Source organism: Eschrichtius robustus, chromosome 2 (assembly GCF_028021215.1).
Source record: "Eschrichtius robustus isolate mEscRob2 chromosome 2, mEscRob2.pri, whole genome shotgun sequence".
In the NCBI taxonomy this organism is placed as follows: domain Eukaryota; kingdom Metazoa; phylum Chordata; class Mammalia; order Artiodactyla; family Eschrichtiidae; genus Eschrichtius; species Eschrichtius robustus.
Window position 1 is genome coordinate 63,416,534 of NC_090825.1, and position 25,237 is coordinate 63,441,770.

At 39.0% G+C, this 25,237-nt stretch overlaps 1 protein-coding gene and 1 long non-coding RNA gene across 4 annotated transcripts in view; one reads left to right on the forward strand and one right to left on the reverse strand.

Moving 5' to 3' along the window:
• Positions 1-25,237, reverse strand: part of SERINC5 (serine incorporator 5) — a 189,095-nt gene that overhangs the window by 153,404 nt on the left and 10,454 nt on the right. The window lies entirely within an intron of this gene.
• Positions 1-25,237, forward strand: part of LOC137759402 (uncharacterized) — a 73,634-nt gene that overhangs the window by 41,499 nt on the left and 6,898 nt on the right. For 2 of the 3 annotated variants that reach the window (XR_011073079.1, XR_011073081.1), the window contains exons 4-5: positions 5,165-5,248; positions 5,689-5,750. This is a non-coding gene — a long non-coding RNA (uncharacterized lncRNA). The remainder of the gene's footprint in view (positions 1-5,164; positions 5,249-5,688; positions 5,751-25,237) is intronic. The other variant, XR_011073080.1, reaches the window with a different exon arrangement.

Below are 25,237 nucleotides of genomic sequence, written 5' to 3' on the forward strand. Positions count from 1 at the left end.
TTTCTTCAGTGATCTCTTGGTTATTAAGTAGTGTATTGTTTAGCTTCCATGTGCTTGTATTTTTTACAGATTTTTTCCTGCAATTGATATCTAGTCTCATAGCGTTGTGGTCAGAAAAGATACTTGATACGGTTTCAATTTTCTTAAATTTACCAAGGCTTGATTTGTGACCCAAGGTATGATCTATCCTGGAGAATTTTCCATGAGCACTTGAGAAGAATGTGTATTCTGTTGTTTTTGGATGGAATGTCCTATAAATATCAATTAAGTCCATCTTGTTTAATGTATCATTTAAAGCTTGTGTTTCCTTATTTATTTTCATTTTGGATGATCTGTCCATTGGTGAAAGTGGGGTGATAAAGTTCCCTACTATGATTGTGTTACCGTTGATTTCCCCTTTATGGCTGTTGGCATTTGCCTTATGTATTGAGGTGCTCCTTTGTTGGGTGCATATATATTTATAATTGTTATATCTTCTTCTTGGATTGATCCATTGATCATTATGTAGTGTCCTTCTTTGTCTCTTGTAATAGTCTTTATTTTAAAGTCTATTTTGTCTGATATGAGAAGTGCTACTCCAGCTTTCTTTTGATTTCCATTTGCATGGAATATCTTTTTCCATCCCCTCACTTTCAGTCTGTATGTGTCCCTAGGTCTCAAGTGGGTCTCTTGTAGACAGCATATATACGGGTCTTGTTTTTGTATCCATTCAGCCAGCCTGTGTCTTTTGGTGGGAGAACTTAATCCATTTACATTTAAGGTAATTATCAATATGTATGTTCCTATTCCCATTTTCTTAAATGTTTTGGGTTTGTTATTGTAGGTGTTATCCATCTCTTGTGTTTCTTGCCTAGAGAAGTTCCTTTAGCATTTGTTGTAAAGCTGGTTTGGTGGTGCTGAACTCTCTCAGCTTTTGCTTGTCTGTAAAGGTTTTAATTTCTCCATCAAATCTGAATGAGATCCTTGCTGGGTAGAGTAATCTTGGTTGTAGGTTTTTCTCCTTCATCACTTTAAATATGTCCTGCCACTCCTTTCTGGCTTGCAGAGTTTCTGCTGAAAGGTCAGCTGTTAACCTTGTGGGGATTCCCTTGTATGTTATTTGTTGTTTTTCCCTTGTTGCTTTTAATATTTTTTCTGTGTATTTAATTTTTGATAGTTTGATTAATATGTGTCTCATCATGTTTCTCTTTTGGTTTATCCTGTATGGTACTCTCTGTGCTTCCTGGACTTGATTGACTACTTCCTTTCCCATGTTAGGGAAGTTTTCGACTATAATCTCTTCAAATATTTTCTCAGACCGATTCATTTTCTCTTCTTCTTCTGGGACCCCTATAATGCTAATGTTGTGTGTTTAATGTTGTCCCAGAGGTCTCTGAGACTGTCCTCAATTCTTTTCATTCTTTTTTCTTTATTCTGCTCCCTGGCAGTTATTTCCACCATTTTATCTTCCAGCTCACTTATCCGTTCTTCTGCCTCAGTTATCCTGTTATTGATTCCTTCTAGAGTATTTTTAATTTCAGTTATTGTGTTGTTCATCACTGTTTGTTTGCTCTTTAGTTCTTCTAGATCCTTGTTAAATGTTTCTTGTATTCTCTATTCTGTTTCCAAGATTCTGGATCATGTTTATCATCATTACGCTGAACTCTTTTTCAGGTAGGTTTCCTATTTCATCTTCATTTATTTGGTCTTGTAGGTTTTTACTTGCTCCTTCGTCTGTAACATATTTTTTTGTTGTTTCATTGTTTTTTCTTTTTGATGGGTGGTGCTGTATTCCTGTCTTACTAGTTGCTTGGCCTGAGACATCCAGCGCTGGAGCTTGCAGGCAGTTGGATAGAGCTGGGACTTGGTGCTGAGATGAGGACCTTCAGGAGGCCTCACTCTGATTGATATTCCCTGGGGTCTCAGGTTCTCTGTTAGTCCAGCGATTTGGACTTGGAGCTCCCACCACAGGAGCTTGGGCCCAACCTCCAGTCCGGGAACCAAGATCCCGCAAGCTTTGTGGCACAGTAAAAAAAAAAAAAAAAAAGTAAGAAAGAAAGAAAGAAAAGAACAATACAATATCAAAAAATAAAAAACAACATAAAATTAGTAAGATAAAAAATATATTAGGAAAAATAAAAGTATAATTGAAACAACTGCATTAAGGTAAAATAAAACCACAGCAGAAAAAATTTTTTAAAAAGGGGGTGGGGCAACAAGACAAAAGGAGAGATCACTAACAAAGCATAAAGAATAAAATAAAACTAGAAAAATAAAAGATTTATTAGGAAAATAAAAATATAAAAGAATCAACAGCAATGAATCAACAAGGTAAAACAGAACCCCAATCTAAAAGAGGAAAAAGGAAAAGAAAAAAAAAAAAAGCTGTGGCTATGGGGGCAGAGTTTAGGCAGGCGGGTGGGGGGGTGGGAGTGGGGGGTGGTGAAACTTAGGCAGGGGCGGGGTTTAGGGTGGGGCAGGACCTAGGTGGGTGGGGGTTTCAGCATGGGGCGGGGCCTAGGCTGGGTGACGTTCAAGCATGGGGCGGGGCCTCTGTTTAGGACCTGCGTGGAAGGGGAGAGGCAGCACATAGAAAGGAGGGCCTCTGGAGTGTGGAGTTCCAGAGTTTGGAGGTAGGGCCCTGAGTGAGGGTGTGTGGGTGGGGTTTAGGCCCAGCACATTGGAGGGGGTCTCCGGGTGCAGCGGTAGGGCACTGGGTTGGGGTGTAGCGGTGGGGCTTGGGCTCTCCAAGGCAGGAGGGAGGCTCTGAGGGCAGAGGATTAGGCCCGGGAGCCCAACCGGCTTCCTGGTGCCTAAGTGGACAGGGAAAGCACAGGCCCTGTTCCCTTCCATTCCTTTGTGCCCCTCCCCCACTGTCTCCCCCAGGGTCTCCCCCATCGCTGCTGGACCCCTAACCATGGGTGGGTCCCACTGGGTGTAGGAACTCCTCCCCTCCCCCAGCCACCCCTCAGGGGTGCCCATCCTGGAGGTCCGGCTCCCCCTTCCTTCCCTCCCACTCCCTCAGGACCCGTGCGGCTGGAGGGGGCCTAGGTGGGCAGAGGATCAGGCCCAGGATCTCAGCAGGTTCCCAGGGGTCCAAGTGGGCAGGGGAAACCTGACCACGCTCCCTTTTGATCCTCTGCTCTCCCAATGGTTCCCCAATTTCCCCCTTCAGGCATGGGATCCCTTCCCCTCCCCCAGCTACCCCTCAGGGGCGCCAGTCCCCTACCGCCTCCATTTTTCCTCCCTATTCACTCCCCCCATGCCCCACATCCTACCTGGTCACTGGGGTTTCCTCGCATCCCCTTAGGTGCCCGTGGTCCCCCTCCGGTGCCTGGTAGGTGCCCTAGTTGTGAGGAGACGTGAATTCCGCATCCTTCTAGTATGCCATCTTGACTCTGCTCATATCATTTTGATGCTGAATAATACTCCATCTTCTGGATGTATCACAGTTTATTTATCTATTCACCTACTGAAGAACATCTTGGTTGCTTTCAAGTTTTGGCAATTATGAATAAAGCTGCTATAAACATCTGTGTGTGGGTTTTGTATGGACATAAGTTTTCAACCGCTTTAGGTAAATATCGAGAAGTGAGATTGCTGGATCATATGGTAAAAGTACATTTAGCTTTGTAAGAAACTGCCGAACTTTCTTGCAAAGAGGCTGTACCATTTTGCATTCTCACTAGCAATGAATGTGAGTTCCTGTTACTCCACATCCTTGTCAGCATTTGGTGTTGTCAGTATTCCAGATTTTGGCCATTCTAATATGTGTGTATCTCACTGTCATTTTAATTTGCATTTCTCTGATAACACATAATGTGGAGTGTCTTTTCATATGCATTTGTCATTTGTATATCTTCTTTTGAGAAGTGTCTCTTAAGGTCTTTGGCCCATTTTTTAATTGGGTTGTTTGGTTTTTTATTGTTGAGTTTTAAGAGTTCTTTGTACATTTTGGCTAACAGTCTTTTATCAGATGTGTCTTTTGCAAATATTTTCTCCCAGTCTGTAGCTTGTCTTCTCATTCTCTTGATGTTGTCTTTTGTAGAGCAGTTTTTAATTTTTCAATTTAATTTTGAACACCACTCCTGATTAGAGTATTCCTCATAGGAAAATGCCACTGTTTATTTAGTCATTGTCTTGAGTTATTTCCATTATTTTCCTAGTCAAACACTGGTACAATGAACATTCTTTGACATATCTTTGATATAAGTTTCTTCAGGGTAAAAGGTAGAAATGGAATTTCTGGGTTATAAGGTATGAAAATTATTTAGTTATAATAGACATTTTTAATGCTTAAATAAAAATCTATTGTATGATTTTAATGTTGCACTTTAAATGCTCTGTTGAAAATATCTTTGTCCACATACTTTTGTGCTTATTTTATGTTATTCCCTTAAATTTCTAAAAGGAGAACTACTCATTCAAAGTGTATAATAATTTTGAGACCTCCTGATACATAGCATCAAATTGTTTTCCAGAAAGATTACTTTAGTTTAGAACCTCAGTAGGAGTGTATGAGATACCCATTTTACCATCCAATTAAACATTAGATGTTATCACATTTAAAATATATATTTTTCAATTTGATAGGGATGAAAGAGTTGTCTGCCTGAGAATCATCTGTTCTTCCACCACTTTCTAAAGAAAAATTTCCCTGCATCCCTCTTACATCAAAATAGGGATTTTCCTCCTTTGATGATACACTACACATTCATTTATCACTATGTAAACTGTATTAATTTACTTTAAAACACTTTTTATTACTTATATCATCTTGTTCTCATTGTTCTATTGGTAGATTTTTCTATTTGTGAAAAAATTGTTTGGGTGTTTTGAGATGGGATAGACTATATCATCAACTTCTCCCATTAAAATTAATGGAAATACCTTTTCATTTAATGGCAGGATCTTCAGGAATGAAAGAAGTCATTAATTGAGGGCTAAGTATTAATTTATTTGTATATTTTGTAAAAACGAACAACCCATATTGTATCCTGCCCTTTTCATGGGCAATGGTATTTTAGATATCTTTCTATAGCAGTATACATAACTCTATGCATAAAGATTTTAAAGCAGATTTTTGTATGTAGTCTTGTTTAGTGCAACTAAGCTTTAAATATTATTTCTTCTAAAATCTCCTTTTTAGTGTTAATTAATCCTGTTGTGCATGCCTTTCTTCTAGGTACTTTTCAATCCCTGGTTCAATCCCTGGTTTCTGGGCTTATCATATGTATCTAGAGACTTGTAACTTAAAGGATACACAAAGGTTAGTAATGTATGACTTTCTTCCAATCTATTGTAGAAATTTCCTCAAAGAATATGATATTTTTATATTTATGGGTGGAAAGTTATAGAGTGCTGCCTTTTTCTGATGGCTGTGTGTTTGATGTTTTACTTCAAATCATGAGGCCCAAATCAACCTCAAGGTTCTTCTCTGTAGATAAGCAAAGGAAGCTACAATTCATATTTAAAGCTATATACTTCCTCTATTACTGTTCTGACTCTGCAGTCCATTTCTATTCTTAGAATACGTAAAACAGATGGGTCTTAGTGTGCTAAAACCACATCATAAAGCTGTTTTGCTTCATGGCCCAGGAATTCTGCTGCTTACCTAACTCTTAAGAAAAATCCCTGCTTCTGAATAACTTAATACTTTGCTGTGACTCCATATACGTAAAGAATAATCTTAAACTTTCAATTTTTCAGGCCCCTGGGGAAATCATTCACCTAGTCCATAGACTTCAAAAAAGATATTGTAAGAGTGAGGTGTGAGTATACCATATTCTAGTTTCTTGGTTCAATTCTGCAAGATTTATTACTAAACAATTTAAGTTTTAGTCAAATATTAAATTATAGACATTGACAAATGTCTTTACTGAGGCTTCAAGAGATGTTTCATATGTTTTATCTCTAATGTGATACAATAATGTGTATTAGCAAGTATAATTTTTTTTTTGGCTCCAAATCATTTCTAAATGGTAATTAAATTTTTCTCACCAGCTAGTCACACATATTGAATTAGCTTATCAACATTTTCCACGCGCCTATATTTTCCCTCTATAGTAAATAAATGTCTTGCAATAGGAAACAAAATTTGAACAGAATAGATTTAAAAACAGAGGAGGGACTTCCCTGATGGTGCAGTGGTTAAGAATCCACCTGCCAATGCAGGGGACATGGGTTCAAGCCCTGGTCCGGGAAGATCCCACAGGCTGCCGAGCAATGAGCCCATGCGCCGAAACTACTGAGCCTGCGTGCTGCAACTACTGAAGCACACACACCTAGAGCCCATGCTGCGCAACAAGAGAAGCCACCGCAATGAGAAGCCCACGCACCACAGCAAAGAGTAGTCCCTGCTCACTGCAACTAGAGAAAGCCCGCATGCAGCAGCGAAGACCCAATGCGGCCAAAAATAAATAAATAAATTTTTAAAATAAAAATTGAAAAATGAAAAATGGAGAGAGAGGAGAAGATGGCAGAAGAGTAAGACGTGGAGATCACCTTCCTCCCCACAGATACATCAGAAATACATCTAAACATGGAACTGCTCCTATAGAACACCCACTGAACGCTGGCAGAAGACCTCAGACCTCCCAAAAGGCAAAAAACTCCCCACGTAGGAGTTTTTTGGGTAGGGCAAAAGAAAAAAGAAAAAACAGAGACAAAAGAATAGGGACAGAGGCTTCCCTGGCGGCGCAGTGGTTGAGAATCTGCCTGCCAATGCAGGGGACATGGGTTCGAGCCCTGGTCTGGGAAGATCCCACATGCCGTGGAGCAGCTAGGCCCGCCCGTGAGCCACAATTGCTGAGCCTGCGCGTCTGGAGCCTGTACTCCGTAACAAGAGAGGCCGCGATGGTGAGAGGCCCGCGCACCGTGATGAAGAGTGGCCCCCGCTTGCCGCAACTAGAGAAAGCCCTCGCACAGAAACGGAGACCCAACACAGCCAAAATAAATAAATTAAAAAAAAAAAAAAAAAAAGAATAAGGACGGGACCTGTACCAGTGGGAGGGAGCTGTGAAGGAGGAAAGTTTTCCACACACTAGGAAGCCCTTTCGCAGGTGGAGACTGCGGGTGGTGGAGGGGGGAAGCTTTGGAGCCATGGAGGAGAGCGCAGCCACAGGGGTGCGGAGGGCAAAGCAGAGAGATTCCCGCAAAGAGGATCGGTGCTGACCAGCACTCACCAGCCCAAGAGGCTTGTCTGCTCAGCCGCCGGGGCGGGCGGGGCCTGGAAGCTGAGGCTCAGGCTTCGGTCGGATCGCAGGGAGAGGACTGGGGTTCGCGGCATGAACACAGCCTGAAGGAGGCTAGTGTGCCACAGCTAGCCGGGAGGGAGTCCAGGGAAAAGTCTGGACCTGCCAAAGAGGCAAGAGACTTTTTCTTCCCTCTTTGTTCCCTGGTGCGTGAGGAGAGGGGATTCAGAGCACCGCCTAAACGAGCTCCAGAGACGGGCGCGAGCTGCGACTACCAGCGCGGATCCCAGAGATGGGCATGAAACACTAAGGCTGCTGCTGCCACCAACAAGAAGCCTGTGTGCAAGCACAGGTCACTATCCACACCGCCCCTCCCGGGAGCCTGTGCAGCCCGCCACTGCCAGGCTCCCGTGATCCAGGGACAACTTCCCCGGGAGAATGCACGGCGTGCATCAGGCTGGTGCAACGTCACCCTGGCCTCTGCCACAGCAGGCTCGCCACGCATCCGTACCCCTCCCTCCCCCGGCCTGAGTGAGCCAGAGCCCCTGAATCAGCTGCTCCTTTAACCCCATCCTGTTTGAGGGAAGAGCAGACGCCATCAGGCGACCTACACACAGAGGCGGGTCCATATCCAAAGCTGAACCCCGGGAACTGTGTGAACAAAGAAGAGAAAGGGATATCTCTCCCAGCAGCCTCAGGAGCAGAGGATTAAAGCTCCACAATCAACTTGATGTACCCTGCATCTGTGGAATACCTGAATAGACAACGAATCATCCCAAATTGAGGAGGTGGACTTTGGGAGCAAGATATATTATTTTTTCCCATTTTGCTCTTTTTGTGAGTGTGTATGTGTATGCTTCTGTGTGAGATTTTGTCTGTATAGCTTTGCTTTCACCATTTCTCCTAGGGTTCTGTCTGTCTGTTTCTTTTGTTTTTTTACTTAAAAAAATTTTTTTCTTAATAATTATTTTTTATTTTATCTTACTTTATTTTATTTTTTTCTTTCTTTCTTTCCTTCCTTCCTTCCTTCCTTCCTTCCTTCCTTCCTTCTTTCTTTCTTTCTTTCCTTCTTTCTTTCCTTCTTTCTTTCTTTCTTTCTTTCTTTCTTTCTTTCTTTCTTTCTTTCTTTCTTTCTTTCTTTCTTTCTTTCTTTCTTTCTTTCTTTCTACTTTTTCTCCCTTTTATTCTGAGCCGTGTGGATGAAAGGCTCTTGGTGCTCCAGCCAGGCATCAGGGTTGTGCCTCTGAGGTGGGAGAGCCAACTTCAGGACACTGGTCCATAAGAGACCTCCCAGCTCCACGTAATACCAAACGGTGAAAATCTCCCAGAGATCTCCATCTTAACACCAAGACCCAGCTTCACTCAACGACCAGCAAGCTACAGTGCTGGACACCCTATGCCAAACAACTAGCAAGACAGGAACACAGCCTCATCCATTTGCAGAGAGGCTGCCTAAAATCAAAATAAGGCCACAGACACCCCAAAACACACCACCAGACGTAGACCAGCCCACCAGAAAGACAAGATCCAGCCTCATCCACCAGAACACAGGCACTAGTCCCCTCCACCAGGAAGCCTACACAACACACTGAACCAACCTTAGCCACTGGGGACAGACACCAAAAACAATGGGAACTACGAACGTGCAGCCTGCGAAAAGAAGACCTCAAACACAGTAAGATAAGCAAAATGAGAAGACAGAAAAACACACAACAAATGAAGGAGCAAGGTAAAACCACACCAGACCTAACAAATGAAGAGGAAATAGGTAGTCTACCTGAAAAGGAATTCAGAATAATGATAGTAAAGATGATCCACAATCTTGGAAATAGAATACACAAAATGCAAGAAACATTTACCAAGGACCTAGAAGAACTAAAGAGGAAACAAGCAATGATGAACAACACAATAATGAAATTAAAAATACTCTAGAAGGGATCAATAGCAGAATAACTGAGGCAGAAGAAAGGATAAGTGACCTGGAAGATAAAACAGTGGAAATAACTACTGCAGAGTAGAATAAAGAAAAAAGAATGAAAAGAACTGAGGACAGTCTCAGAGACCTCTGGGACAACATTAAACGCACCAACATACGAATTATAGGGGTCCCAGAAGAAGAAGAGAAAAAGAAAGGGACTGAGAAAATATTTGAAGAGATTAGAGTTGAAAACTTCCCTAATATGGGAAAGGAAATAGTTAATCAAGTCCTGGAAGCACAGAGAGTCCCATACAGGATAAATCCAAGGAGAAACACGCCAAGACACATACTAATCAAACTATCAAAAATTAAATATAAAAAAAACATATTAAAAGCAGCAAGGGAAAAACAACAAATAACATAAAAGGGAATCCCCATAAGGTTAACAGCTAATCTTTCAGCAGAAACTCTGCAAGCCAGAAGGGAGTGGCAGGACATATTTAAAGTGATGAAGGAGAAAAACCTACAACCAAGATTATTCTACCCAGCAAGGATCTCATTCAGATTTGATGGAGAAATTAAAACCTTTACAGACAAGCAAAAGCTAAGAGAATTCAACACCACCAAACCAGCTTTACAACAAATGCTAAAGGAACTTCTCTAGGCAAGAACACAAGAGAAGGATAACACCAACAATAACAAACCCAAAACATTTAAGAAAATGGGAATAGGAACATACATATCGATAATTACCTTAAATGTAAATGGATTAAATGCTCCCACCAAAAGACACAGACTGGCTGAATGGATACAAAAACAAGACCGGTATATATGCTGTCTACAAGAGACCCACTTCAGACCTAGGGACACATACAGACTGAAAGTGAGGGGATGGAAAAAGATATTCCATGCAAATGGAAATCAAAAGAAAGCTGGAGTAGCAATTCTCATATCAGACAAAATAGACTTTAAAATAAAGACTATTACAAGAGGGAATTCCCTGGTGTCCCAGTGGTTAGGACTCTGTGCTTCCACTGCAGAGGGCACAGGTTCGATCCCTGGTCGGGGGAGCTAAGATCTCACATAACACGTGGCCAAAAAAAAAAAAAAAGACTATTACAAGAGACAAAGAAAGACACTACATAATGATCAAGGGATCGAACCAAGAAGATATAACAATTGTAAATATTTATGCACCCAATATAGGAGCACCTCAATACATAAGGCAAATACTAACAGCCATAAAGGGGAAATCAACAGTAACACAATCATAGTAGGGGACTTTAACACTCCACTTTCACCAATGGACAGATCATCCAAAATGAAAATAAATAAGGAAACACGAGCTTTAAATGATACATTAAACAAGATGGACTTAATTGATATTTATAGGACATTCCATCCAAAAACAACATTTTTCTCAAGTGCTCATGGAACATTCTCCAGGATAGATCATATCTTGGGTCACAAATCAAGCCTTGGTAAATTTAAGAAAATTGAAATCGTATCAAGTATCTTTTCCGACCACAATGCTATGAGACTAGATATCAATTACAGGAAAAGATCTGTAAAAAATATAAACACATGGAGGCTAAACAATACACTACTTAATAACCAAGTGATGACTGAAGAAATCAAAGGGGAAATCAAAAAATTCCTAGAAACAAATGACAATGGAGACACGACAACCCAAAACCTATGGGATGCAGCAAAAGCAGTTCTAAGAGGGAAGTTTATAGCAATACAATCCTACCTTAAGAAACAGGAAACATCTCAAATAAACAACCTAACCTTGCACATAAAGCAATTAGAGAAAGAAGAAAAAAACCCCCAAAGTTAGCAGAAGGAAAGAAATCATAAATATCAGATCAGAAATAAATGAAAAAGAAATGAAGGAAACGATAGCAAAGATCAATAAAACTAAAAGCTGGTTCTTTGAGAAGATAAACAAAATTGATAAACCATTAGCCAGACTCATCAGGAAAAAAAGGGAGAAGACTCAAATCAATAGAATTAGAAATGAAAAAGGAGAAGTAACAACTGACACTGCAGAAATACAAACGATCATGAGAGATTACTACAAGCAACTCTATGCCAATAAAATGGACAACCTGGAAGAAATGGACAAATTCTTAGAAATGCACAACCTGCCGAGACTGAACCAGGAAGAAAGAGAAAATACGAACAGAGCAATCACAAGCACTTAAATTGAAACTGTGATTAAAAATCTTCCAACAAACAAAAGCCCAGGACCAGCTGGCTTCACAGGCGACTTCCATCAAACATTTAGAGAAGAACTAACACCTATCCTTCTCAAACTCTTCCAAAATATTGCAGAGGGAGGAACACTCCCCAACTCATTCTACAAGGCCACCATCACCCTGATACCAAAACCAAAGATGTCACAAAGAAAGAAAACTACAGGCCAATATCACTGATGAACATAGATGCAAAAATCCTCAACAAAATACTAGCAAACAGAATCCAACAACACATTAAAAGGATCATACACCATGATCAAGTGGGGTTTATTCCAGGAATGCAAGGATTCTTCAATATACGCAAATCAATCAACGTGATACACCACATTAACAAATTGAAGGAGAAAAACCATATGATCATCTCAATAGATGCAGAGAAAGCTTTTGACAAAATTCAACACCCATTTATGATAAAAGCCCTGCAGAAAGCAGGCATAGAGGGAACTTTCCTCAACATAATAAAGACCATATACGACAAACCCACAGCCAACATCGTCCTCAATGGTGAAAAACTGAAACCATTTCCACTAAGATCAGGAACAAGACAAGGTTGCCCACTCTCACCACTATTACTCAACATAGTTTTGGAAGTGTTAGCCACAGCAATCAGAGAAGACAAAGAAATAAAAGGAATCCAAATCGGAAAAGAAGAAGTAAAGCTGTCACTGTTTGCAGATGACATGATACTATACATAGAGAGTCCTAAAGATGCTACCAGAAAACTACTAGAGCTAATCAATGAATTTGGTAAAGTAGCAGGATACAAAATTAATGCACAGAAATCTCTTGCATTCCTATACACTAATGATGAAAAATCTGAAAGTGAAATTAAGAAAACACTCCCATTTACCACTGCAACAAAAAGAATAAAATATCTAGGAATAAACCTACCTAAGGAGACAAAAGACCTGTATGCAGAAAATTATAAGACACTGATGAAAGAAATTAAAGATGATACATATAGATGGAGAGATATACCATGTTCTTGGATTGGAAGAATCATCATTGTGAAAATGACTCTACTACCCAAAGCAATCTACAGATTCAATGCAATACCTATCAAACTACCAATGGCATTTTTCACAGAACCAGAACAAAAAATTTCACAATTTGTATGGAAACACAAAAGACCCCGAATAGCCAAAGCAATCTTGAGTACAAAAAATGGAGCTGGAGGAATCAGGCTCTCTGACTTCAGACTATACTACAAAGCTACAGTAATCAAGACAGTATGGTACTGGCACATAAACAGAAATACAGATCAATGGAACAGGATAGAAAGCCCAGAGATAAACCCACGCACATATGGTCACCTTATCCTTGATAAAGGAGGCAAGCATATACAGTAGAGAAAAGACAGCCTCTTCAATAAGTGGTGCTGGGAAAACTGGACAGGTACATGTAAAAGTATGAAATTAGAACACTCCCTAACACCATACACAAAAATAAACTCAAAATGGATTAAAGACCTAAATGTAAGGCCAGACACTATCAAACTCTTAGAGGAAAACATAGGCAGAACACTCTATGACATACATCACAGCAAGATCCTTTTTGACACAGCTCCTAGAGAAATGGAAATAAAAACAAAAATAAACAAATGGGACCTAATGAAACTTAAAAGCTTTTGCCCAGCAAAGGAAACCATAAACAAGACCAAAAGACAACCCTCAGAATGGGAGAAAATATTTGCAAATGAAGCAACTGGCAAAGGATTAATCTCCAAAATTTACAAGCAGCTCATGCAGCTCAATAACAAAAAAACAAACAACACAATCCAAAAATGGGCAGAAGACCTAAATAGACATTTCTCCAAAGAAGATATACAGATTGCCAACAAACACATGAAAGGATGCTCAACATCACTAATCATTAGAGAAATGCAAATCAAAACTACAATGAGATATAATATCACACCAGTCAGAATGGCCATCATCAGAAAATCTAGAAACAATAAATGCTGGAGAGGGTGTGGAGCAAAGGGAACCCTCTTGCACTGTTGGTGGGAATGTAAATTGATACAGCCACGATGGAGAACAGCATGGAGGTTCCTTAAAAAACTAAAAATAGAACTACCATACGACCCAGCAATCCCACTACTGGGCATATACCCTGAGAAAACCATAATTCAAAAAGAGTCATGTACCAAAATGTTCATTGCAGCTCTACTTACAATAGCCATGACATGGAAGCAACCTAAATGTCCATCATCAGATGAATGGATAAAGAAGATGTGGCACATATATACAATGGAATATTACTCAGCCATAAAAAGAAACGAAATTGAGTTATTTGTAGTGAGGTGGATGGAGTTAGAGTCTCTCATACAGAGTGAAGTAAGTCAGAAAGAGAAAAACAAATACAGTATGCTAACACGTATATATGGAATCTAAGGAGAAAAAAAAAAGGCCATGAAGAACCTAGTGGTAAGACGGGAAGAAAGACACAGACCTACTAGAGAATGGACTTGAGGATATGGGGAGGGGGAAGGGTAAGCTGTGACAAAGTGAGAGAGTGGCATGGACATATATACACTACCAAATGTAAAATAGACAGCTAGTGGGAAGCAACCGCATAGCACAAGGAGAGCAGCTCGGTGCTCTGTGACCACCTAGAGTGGTGGGATAGGGAGGGTGGGAGGGTGGGAGCAAGGGAGATGCAAGAGGGAAGAGATATGGGAACATATGTATATGTATAACTGATTCACTTTGTTATAAAGCAGAAACTAACACACCATTGTAAAGCAACTATACTCCAATAAAGATGTTAAAAATATTAAAAAATTAAAAAAAATTAAAAAATTAAATATAGAAACAGAGGAGCCTTGAACCCCATATAAAACAGATTTTAATATTATCATTTCACATTTTTTATTTGTAAGTCTATTTCATACACACACACAGTCAGTCAGTTGTACCTGTAGACATTTGTCCTACATCATCTAACTGTAAATTTTATTAATTTCTTATTTTTCTTCATTTTATCAACTCATGTTTTCCTGTTAGTACTCATTCTCATCCTTTTTTTCTCATGAAAAATTTCTACCTATAGAATGGAGTTCCCTGTGTTTACTATCTTAAACACATTTCTACAGTTCATCTAAGAGAAGCATTCTCCATTGACTTTTAGCCATGGGACCATTTGCTTTTTTCCCATCCAAAATCTTATAATGAGCTGTTTTATAGTGTGAATTTAATTTATAATGTCAAATTATAGCATTTCATTTATTTACTTTTTTATTTCATTTGATGCAACTTTTAAGATGGAATTCTGGGATGTCAGATCTTTTTGATGACGAATGTTGTATACATTGCTTATAAGAAATTATTATTCTTTGTTGGAGCAACAAGCATATGTAACACCAGTTAGAACTTTAACTAATTCTTTCTAATCTTTCACTTTTTGTTTTGAATCAAGAGCATTTGGAGTTCCTTGCAGCGTTTGATTTAAAAAAGAAGAAGGAGCAGGAGGAGGAAGTTGGGCGGGGGGAGAAGAATATTTAGGAGACATTTAGATGTTTGTAAGATTGCCTTTGCAGAGGTAACAGATCTTGAAGTATCTGAGTTAAATATAAATTTTTAAAAAAATTTTCTTGTTCTTCCTCTTTTGACTTTTTTGTCAAATTGTTGAAGTGTAGAAAACCTTAGAAATTTGGGACTGAGAGTATAGGTGAGTACTTCCCACTTTGCTGACACCATGTCAGCCATGCATAAAGTTCTCAAGCTTTAAAGAACGGGCAGATTCCCTAAATACATTTCATTATTTCACATGAACCCTGTGAATGACACGTAGCTGTAATTATCATCTCATTGTACAGATGTGGAAACTTAGAGAAGTTAAAGCACTTTCCCAAGGTGACATAGCTTAGTTAGTGGTAGAGACAGGTCTTAAACCAGATCTGCTGACTGCTGACTAAATGCTAGATCTTTAGAGGATGCATTGTTAACTCCTGCCTGCAATGCTAAATGCCTTAGCACTATGGTGTTTTTGAAAAGAAAGTAAATCTCAGCAAAAAGCGTCCTGGGGTAAATAGAACAGGATTAGCTGTTCTCTTAGAGGCAGCACTCAATCATGAGAGGTTATAAAAAAGTCTTCCCTAGAAGTCTCTAAAAATAAGATTATAAAATACACCCATATGTTTTGTAATGTCAACTACAAATTGGCACCTGCCATTGGCACTTGCCATCTACCTCTACAAGGATTAAATCATGTGCTGCAGCTGCTGACTTTCAACACACCCCTGAAAGGAGCTCAGAGTGGAGAGCAGAAATGAGGCACTCTGTGCTCTGGGAAAAACTAGTGAAACAGGTCTTCAGATAGTTAGATATTTTCAGGAGCTGATTTTATGACCCCAATTCTTGTATCTCCTCATATCTGTAAAAGCACTAAAATCTTTCATGGTGACGTCTGCTCATTGTGACTAGCAGAAACCTACTACAAAAAAATATGGTCTTCAAAAACAGAAATATAGATCAATGGAACAGGATAGAAAGCCCAGAGATAAGCCCACACACATATGGTCACCTTATCTTTGATAAAGGAGGCAAGAATACACAGTGGAGAAAAGACACCCTCTTCAATAAGTGGTGCTGGGAAAACTGGACAGCTACATGTAAAAGAATGAAATTAGGACACTCCCTAACACCATACACAAAAATAAACTCAAAATGGATTAAAGACCTAAATGTAAGGCCAGACACTATCAAACTCTTAGAGGAAAACATAGGCAGAACACTCGATGACATAAATCACAGCAAGATCCTTTTTGACACAGCTCCTAGAGAAATGGAAATAAAACCAAAAATAAATAAATGAGACCTAATGAAACTTAAAAGCTTTTGCCCAGCAAAGGAAACCATAAACAAGACCAAAAGACAACCCTCAGAATGGGAGAAAATATTTGCAAATGAAGCAACTGACAAAGGATTAATCTCCAAAATTTATAAGCAACTCATGCAGCTCAATATCAAAAAAAACAAACAACCCAATCCAAAAATGGGCAGAAGACCTAAATAGACATTTCTCCAAAGAAGATATACAGATTGCCAACAAACACGTGAAAGAATGCACAACATCACTAATCATTAGAGAAATGCAAATCAAAACTACAATGAGATATCATATCACACCAGTCAGAATGGCCATCATCAAAAAATCTACAAACAATAAATGCTGGAGAGGGTGTGGAGAAAAGGAACCCTCTTGCACTGTTGGTGGGAATGTAAATTGATACAGCCGCTATGGAGAACAGTATGGAGGTTCCTTAAAAAACTAAAAATAGAACTACCATACGACCTAGCAATCCCACTACTGGGCATATACCCTGAGAAAACCATAATTGAAAAGGAGTCATGTACCACAATGTTCATTGCACCTCTATTTACAATAGCCAGGACATGGAAGCAACCTAAGCATCCATCAACAGATGAATGGATAAAGATGATGTGGCACATATATACAATGGAATATTACTCAGCCATAAAAAGAAACGAAATTGAGTTATTTGTAGTGAGGTGGATGGACCTAGAGTCTGTCATACAGAGTGAAGTAAGTCAGAAAGAGAAAAACAAATACTGTATGCTAACACATATATATGGAATCTTAAAAAAAAAAAAATGGTCATGAAGAACCTAGGGGCAAGACAGGAATAAAGACACAGACCTACTAGAGAATGGACTTGAGGATACGGGGAGGGGGAAGGGTAAACTAGGACAAAGTGAGAGAGTGGCATGGACGTATATACACTACCAAACGTAAAATAGATAGCTAGTGGGAAGCAGCTGCATAGCACAGGGAGATCAGCTTGGTGTTTTGTGACCACCTAGAGGGGTGGGATAGGGAGGGTGGGAGGGAGGGAGATGCAAGAGGGGGACATATGTATATGTATAGCTGATTCACTTTGTTATAAAGCTGAAACTAACACACCATTGCAAAGTAATTATACTCCAATAAAGATGTTTAAAAAAAAAATTTACTTGATTGCATGTACTCCCCCTTCACCAAAATTACACATATACTGACCTTCCCCCCTACCTCTTTGAAGCAGTTTCTCAGAGCTATCTGAAATGCTGTCTCCCGGGCTATAGTCCTTATTTTGCCCCAAATAAAACTTAACTCACAGCTCTCACATTGCGCAGTTTTTTTAAGTCGACAGTAATGAACATAGTTTATAGTCAGTGGACGTCTAGAAAATAATTTTATAATAAGTTCCACATGAAAGCATTTGAAAGGCCTGGCCTAAAACAGTAAACAGAATGTCCCCATTAAATGGTAGAAATCAGATATTTCTTGAAAAATAAAAATTTATTTTTTGTTTTTAAAATCAGTATCAAATGTAGAATTTTTTATTTTTATCACATCTTTGGTGAGTTAATCCAAACTAAACTCTATGTACCTTTACCTTGCATTGGGATAAAGAATGATATAGAATTAACTTCTGATCATCTGTGCTAATATAAGGGATCAGGGGCACAGGCATTCCATTTGTCTTAAAAATGTGTCATGAGATTGTGCATTGTGAGGTGGGTTTTTTTGTTTGTTTGTTTGTTTTTCAGGTGAATGGGATCATAGGATGCTTGTGTTTTACTCAGTTATATAGTATAATCCATTTGTCATTTTTTAACATATAGCAGCCAGTATTGGAAGGAATTGGCAACAGTGAATGACAGGCATCAGTGAGAAACCAATATGGAATGCCAATATGTCACAGGAAAATCCACAAAGTACAAATCTGCTTGTGGATATACCCGAGTGTCATCTGTGAAATTAGACCATATTCCTTCTGAGGATTTGTAACTATTGAAGGCAAATGCTGGGGTTCAGGGATTTGACAGCCAAAAGGGGAAAGTTAGGATCATGTTTCACTTTCTATTTCAAGTGAAATCTATTCTTTCCACATTTTTTGTTAATTCCCACTTGAGATCCTGGCCGCAACACTTCCTTGGTTCGTACTTTCCTTTCTACTTTCTGTGGACACGGTGCTTGAAAAATAATATACAAACTTGTGTGTGCACACTCTCATCTTTGTGAGAAAATAAGGTACTTTTTGGATTGAAATCTTGCAGTGCTTGAGAACTGCCTCTATTATAGGCCCTGTTTCTTTGCTAAAAATGGCAGCTTCTCTTAGGAAGTAGCTTCCTGCATTCAGAACAGAGGTTCAGTAATTAGGTAAAACAGCTACTTTGGTTTTGCTTCTCCATTTTTTGTAGAATAAATGCAAGTATCTGTTTCGGGTTAACTTCATTGTGGAGCGCAACGGATATTGAAACATATGATTGGTTTTACATGATAGAATCAACTCATTAATTAGATTTTGTTTCCATCATTCAAGTGTACAAATAGTAGTTGGAATGACAGTTGAAGCCATGTACAAATGTTGATCTAATCAAGACACAATTGGTTCCCTATGTTGGTACTTAATATTTCCTAAATTCATATATCTTTCATGTGGCCCTAAAATTACTATGAAAGTATATAATAAAACCTATTAGTGTTTATTAAAATCACAAGGATGAGCAAACACTGATTAACGTGAAGGTAGGCATGTTAGAAAGGTAGAGTGGGGCAGTGGAAAATGGTCATATCAGACAGATACGTGTGAAGCCGAACCTCACCACCTACGAGCTATGTAATCTTGGTCAAGTTACTTCATTTCTCTGTGCCTCAGTTTTCTCCTCTGATAAGTAGGGAGTAGTAACTGCCTTGCACATTACTGTAAGGATTCGAGAAAATATTTTCAAAGTGTCTAGCTAGCTCAGTATCCAACACTTGGCAGGGATTCACTAAACTGGAAGCTACTATCTCTGGTCTTGAGAAATAAATCATTTAGACTACGATTCTAAAAATATTTCACTTTTATAGAAGGGGGACAATTTTCCTTTAAACTTTCAGAGTAGATATGAAAGCAAACAAATATTAGCAATGCAGGGGGAAAGTCTGGTTATTAGAGCAGGTATTAGAAGCATCTGGCAGGACTTTGAAAGGTGGCAGCATCAGTCAGGTTCTAGGCAGAAAACCAGAACTGAGATATTTTAATAGAGAAAATTTAATGTGGAAAACCAGTCACAGAAGTGATGGGAGAGCTGAGAAGGCAATCAGAGGTCAGTGAGGCAACACAAAGTTACCAATGGCAGGAAACAGCTATTGCTCCCACAGCCAGAGGGACAAAGGAAGGAGGTGGTGGAACCAGAGCTGAGGAAGCCTGGAGAGAGATGGAACCTGCCTGACGTGTTACACAAAGCAGAGAGAGAAAAGAGAAGTACATTCATTTTCCTACTTCTCACCCTTCAACCTCCAGTCATTGTCTCCTCACTGGTCCATCCTAATAGAAGTCAGTTGTCAAACAGCTTGGAAAATGCAGTTTGCAGTGGTGAGGGTCCTGCAATACAGAGCAAAACAGGGGAAGGGCAGGGAATAGATCTGAGGACAAATAAACAGATAGCCAGCACAGGGACATTCACAGTTATTTTCTGAAGAATTGTTTGCATGGCCTGGGACAGAATTGCAAGGCAGATAGTCTACTGCTTTTGCATTTTTCCTTTCCTTGCCATCAGTACCCTCCCTCCCTGGATTTGGTGTAGGGCAGGTCTAAGGTAGTGAAATCCAAAACTGTGATTAGACCAGAAGGAGGCTCACAGGTACCACAAGTCAGAGTAGTTGGGGTCATACCCAGAGCAGAAGGCTATGGCAAGAAAAAACAAAGGCAAGTAGGGTTTACTAAGCCAAGCAGATAAACTAGATTCATTGTTGGCAACAAATCAAAAGTCAATGTTAGTAGAACAATCTGCAATAGACTAAAGATCATGGTAGCTCACCCCAGATGGTGAGAAATGGATATATTTCGGGGGCGGAGCCAAGAAGATTATTGACTGATAAATGTAAGTGTGAAGGGAGGAAAAATAAGAGGAGTGAAGGACGATGGCCAAGTTTATTCTGAGCCAGGAGGATAAAACTGCCATTTATCAAGGTGAGCAAACTGTGAGAAGAGAAGGTTTGGGGGGGGATAGCAAGAGTTTGACTTTTGATATGCTGAATTTTAGAACCTTTTGTTTTCAAAAGTTTCTTTTAAAAACTGCCCTTTTTGTGATTTTTTTTAACATAATGCAGGAGGCTCAGTACTGAAACTAGGGAAATTATTACACATCTCATGGTGAAACCTCATCTTTCTACCTTCTTTGATTCTGAGAAAGCTGGCAGACAAGGTTTACCCACACCCTGTCCTCAAACTCTTCCCCCAACCCCAAGAGACTGGTATATTACTCTTTGGGGTAATTGGCTAGCTCAAGAGAAAATCCCTGTAGGTACCAGTAATTAAGGATTTCCCACAGGAATATCTGAATCCACGGTGACTCCAAAGTAATTCCTTATAAATCCCCAAGCTCTGACCATGCACACTTCCATCCTGTTGTTAATTCAACACATACACGAATGGACAGTCAAAGGTCAGCACAATGTTAGGCACAATGTTAGGCCCTGTGAGAGACTCAAGGCCAGGAGACCACACCTGCTCATCAGTCTCAGAATTCAGGCAAGAATTATTCTGGGTTTGTCTCTGACACCTGGTAAACATTCTTTCAAAAACATTGAGTACATGCATGTTCATAGCAGTGTTATTCACAATAGCTAAAATATGGAAGCAACCCAGTGTCCATCAGTGGGTGAATGGATAAGCAAAATGCGGTACATACATGCAATGGAATACTATTCAGGCTTAAAAAGGAAGGAAATGCTGACATATGCTACAATATGGACGAACCTTGAGGACATTATGTTAAGTGAAATAAACCAGTAACAAAAGACAAATATTGTATGATTCCATTTAAACAAGGTACTTAGACTAGTCAAAATCATAAAGACAGAAAGTATAATGGTGGTTGCCACTGGTTGGGGGAGAGGGAGAATGGAAATTAGAGTTTAATGGGTATAGAGTTTCAGTTTCACAAGATGAAAAGTGTTATGCGGATGGGTGGTAGTGATGGTTGCACAACAATGTGAATGTATTTAATACCACTGAACAGTTCACTTTAAAATGGCTAAGATGTTTACCAAAAAAAGTTGGGAAAAAGAAAACACTTGGAACTTCAGAAGAAAAGAGGAGTTACTATTGTATAATGGCAGATATTCTCCAAATTGCCTTTGACCAACAATTGATCAAGAAAAAGAACCAGGCACTAAAATTGCACAAATGGACAAAAGGCACTGAAAGAAAATCAGAAAAGATAAATTAGAGGCACCTTAAAAGGAATGTTAAAATATTATTCTAATAACAATGACCAAGTATAATTTTTATATTTTTATTGTTAAACATAAATACATTTATTTCAGTCATGCTCAGTGTAAGCAATGCTATAATTATGTTGCACTTACACTTGTGATCCCATTTAACCATGCAGTATCTATGAACAGAATAACAAAGGAGGTCATTGGAGGTTAGAGCTGCCAATGACCTATTGTAATAATGAAATCATCTTTTCAAATTAACAGCAGAATTACTGCTTTATACTCTATTGTCTCATGTAAACAATACCAGATTTAGTGGAAAAAAATTAACGAAAGATGTAGATGATTTAAAGAGAACTCCCCAGAAAGAAATAATATTGATAATATTGATAAAACCCACAATTGAATATATCTATCTATTTAGCCAATACTGAATGTGTATACTGATATATATAATGCATATATTTGTTCTCAACTATGTTTAAAAATTCTCAATAAAAAAGACATTGTCTTTAGTTTCTATTCTTAAATCCTCAATAATATGTAGGGAATGTGTCTGAGAAAGAGCAGATATGTAATTATTTATATTGGTTGACAGTTTAAGGAATGAAAGACTAAATACTATGATGACAAGCTATAATAATAATTTTTTCTCTTAATATGGCATACAGTCTATGGTTTGCTGACAAGCTCACATGTTTTTTAAAATTTCTGTGCATTCACATGGATAATAAAGAACCAGCTTTGGCTAATCAAAGACAAGTTACTTGTTTGCTCAGACACTGAAAGAAAAGGAAGATACTGCAAAGCAGAATAAAGATCAAATTACAGATGTAGTTTTGGGGATCCTCAGCACATGTGATAATTGAAGCCTGCAGTAGATGAGTTCATCTATGTGTAGTGGTGGAGGAAAGAACGACTTAGAACTGAGCTCTTAGGAGATCCACCATTTTGTGTTTTGATAGAGGAGAAGCTCACAAAGGAGATTTACACGGAACTTCTGGAACAGTGTTGTGTCATAGAATCCAACAGAAGAGAGGGTTTCAAGAAAGAGGAAGTGTCAGCTTTGCCAGATGCTGAGAAGCCAAGGAAGACAACAGAAAAACACCTGATTAACTTAGTTTCATAGGGTCCCTGTTAGTGTTTGCAAGAACAGTGGAGTATTCAGGGACAATCCATTCTAGAGAAGGTTGAAGATAAATAAAGGAGGTGGGGAAGTCAGTCAGTGAGAGCAAACACTCCTTCTAAACATGTGACGAGGGGAAGAAAGACAGTGAGGGGTGGAGGGACAGTTTCGTTTTTGATTGCATTGACAATGCAATCATTAATAGTGTGTCCCAGTGTGATTAAGAGGTCAGCCTTTATTCTGGAGTTGCAAGTATCATGCAGAGCCTGTTCAGATCCATGCTATTTTATGAATCTGTGTTCTTGCAACAAGGGAGCTCCCAATGGCACCATGGTTCAGTTAGAGTGTGGCAGAAATTGCTATTTCCTCCCAATATCCATTCTCCCATTAGAATTTTCAGCGAGGCACAGGGCCCTCCAAAATAAAGACACACAGGGCCTCCCAAAATAAACAATTCCCGTCTTCCTTGTAATTATATATGGCCAGGGGAATAAGTTCTAAACAATGCAGATAAGCAAGAGTATCCTGCAGCAGCTTCAGAGAATCTTCCTTAAGGAACAGCTTGCATGAACTCTTTGACCCACTATGTCACTTTCCTCTTCCTAGCTAGTTGAAATATGGACATGATAGATGGAGCTGAAGAGCCATCTTGGACCATGAGGTGACCTTGAGAATAGAGGCCACAGTTGATAGAGTAAAAACCTAGAAGAATCCAAAGTATGTGTTGACTTCATAGAACAGAGTTCTATGAAAGCCCTAGACCATCTGTATCTGGATATTAAGGCAAAAGGAAAATAAGCATCTAGTTTAAGCCTCTGATATTTTGGAGGCTACTAATACCCTTAGTCAAATCTAAATCTAACGAATATATAGAAGGACAGCAAGAAAAGTGCAGACTGTAATAAAATTGACAAGTCATCATTGAAATGAAAACAGATTAAAAGTCACTGAAGAGGGACTTCCTTGGTGGTGCAGTGGTTAAGAATCTGCCTGCCAATGCAGGGGACACAGGTTTGAGCCCTGGTCCAGGAAGATCCCACATGCCGCAGAGCAACTAAACCCACGTGCCACAACTACTGAAGCCTGCGTGCCACAACAACTGAAGCCCATGCACCTAGAGCCCACGCTCCACAACAAAAGAAGCCACCGCAATGAGAAGCCCGTGCACCGCAACGAGGAGTAGCCCCACTTGCCGCAACTAAAGAAAGACTGTGAACAGCAACAAAGACCCAACACAGCCAAAAATAAATAAATAAATAAATAAATTTATTTTTAAAAAGTCATTGAAGAAAATTCTATTTAGGAAAAATAATAATGTTAATTTAAGACCATGGATATTGTCCAGGAGTCGATATTAAGAAGGAAATGGAGAATGAAATTTTGCCATTTGCAGCAACATGGATGAACTTGGAGGGCATTATGCTAAGTGAAATAAGTCAGACAGAGAAAGACAAATACTGAATGATATCACCTTTATGTGGAATCTAAAATATACAACAAACTAGTGAATAGAACAAAAAAAGAAGCAGACGCAGATATAGAGAACAAACTAGTGGTTACCAGTGGGGAGGGGGGGAGGGGCAACATAAGGGTGGGGGAGTGAAAGGTACAAACTGTTGGGTGTAAGTAGGCTACAAGGATGTATTGTACAACACGGGGAATATAGCCAATATTTTGAAATAACTGTAAATGGAGTGTAACTTAATTTTTTCTAAAAAAAATAAAATCATATGAAAAAAATTTTAATAAAATAAATTTTAAAAAATTTAAAAAGCCATATACAAAAATAAACTCAAAATGGATTAAAGATCTAAATGTAAGACCAGATACTATAAAACTCCTAGAGGAAAACATAGGCAGAACACTCTTTGACATAAATTACAGCAATATTATTTTGCATCTGTCTCCTAGAGTAATGGAAATAAAAGCAAAAATAAGCAAATGGGACCTAATTAAACTTAAAAGCTTTTGCTCCACAAAGGAAACCATACACAAAACAAAAAGACAACCTATGGAATGGGAGAAAATATTTGCAAACAATGCAACTGGCAAGGGATTAATTTCCAAAATATTCAAACAGTTCATACAGCTCAATATCCAGAAAACAAAAAATGCAACCAAAAAATGGGCAGAAGACCTAAATAGACATTTCTCCAGAGAAGACATACAGATGGCCAATAGGCACATGAAAAGATGCTCAACATCACAAATTATTAGAGAAATGCAAATCAAAACTACAATGAGGTACCACTTCACACCATTCAGAATGGCCATCATTAAAAAGTCTACAAATAACAAATGTTGGAGAGGGTGTGGAGAAAAGGGAACCCTCCTAGACTGTTGGTGGGAATGTAAATTGATGAAGCCACTATGGAGAACAGTATGGAGGTTCCTTAAAAAACTAAAAATAGAGTTATCATATAATCCAGCAATCCCATTCCTGGGCATATATCCAGAAAAGACAAAAACTCTAATTCGAAAGGATACATACACCCTGATGTTTGTAGCAGAACTATTTACAATAGCCAAGACATGGAAGCCA